Source organism: Eutrema salsugineum, unplaced genomic scaffold, assembly GCF_000478725.1.
Source record: "Eutrema salsugineum unplaced genomic scaffold, Eutsalg1_0 scaffold_3, whole genome shotgun sequence".
NCBI classification, from domain to species: domain Eukaryota; kingdom Viridiplantae; phylum Streptophyta; class Magnoliopsida; order Brassicales; family Brassicaceae; genus Eutrema; species Eutrema salsugineum.
The window spans coordinates 5691662-5692282 of NW_006256756.1; the positions used below are offsets into that span (position 1 = coordinate 5691662).

Here is a 621-nt window from a genome sequence, read left to right on the forward strand (position 1 = left end):
GGTGGGTAGTACTGATCTTGAGGATTCTCCACATTTGGATTGCGGTAAGAGAGATTGTTGTAATTTGCATTCCGGAAGTTGTTGTTGAAGCCATTGTTGAAGCGATTTGGGTATGGTGCTTGTGCTCCTACATAATTCACCTCTTCTTCTTGAAAGGCTTGATTAATGTGATCGATATCACTAGGTCCTTCATCTTCTGCGCCATTGTTGGTCTCACAAGCATGGATTGGGCGATTGTTGCTCTTCAGAAGCTGGCTCATCATGTTCTTCAAGTCGTTTATCTCCTTGTTGTCTGTTCCGATTTGCTTCGTCGAGCGATCGTATTCAGGACAATCATTGCTATTGGCTTGAGCCAAATTTTCGATGAGGGCTCTTCTTTGGGCTATCGTCTTTTGTCCAAAATTTCCATTGCTAGCTGTATCAAGTGAAAGTTTGTATTTTGGTTGCAAACCTAGGTAAAATGTGCTCAGCAGGCTTGATCCAGGAAATCCATGGTGAGGGCAATCACGTTCATACTCCTTAAAACGTTCCCAGGCTTAATAGAAAGATTCAGTCAGTCCTTGCTGAAAGCTTGAGATCTTTGTTCTCAACAAGTTCGACCTTGACTTAGTATAGAAGTGA

At 42.5% G+C, this 621-nt stretch overlaps 1 non-coding gene across 1 annotated transcript; it reads left to right on the forward strand.

Annotated features, from left to right (window-relative positions):
* Positions 1-486: 486 nt before the first annotated feature.
* LOC112085834 lies at positions 487-591 on the forward strand. Its single transcript, XR_002899122.1, has one exon. It is a non-coding gene; the product is annotated as a small nucleolar RNA R71 (small nucleolar RNA).
* Positions 592-621: the final 30 nt, after the last annotated feature.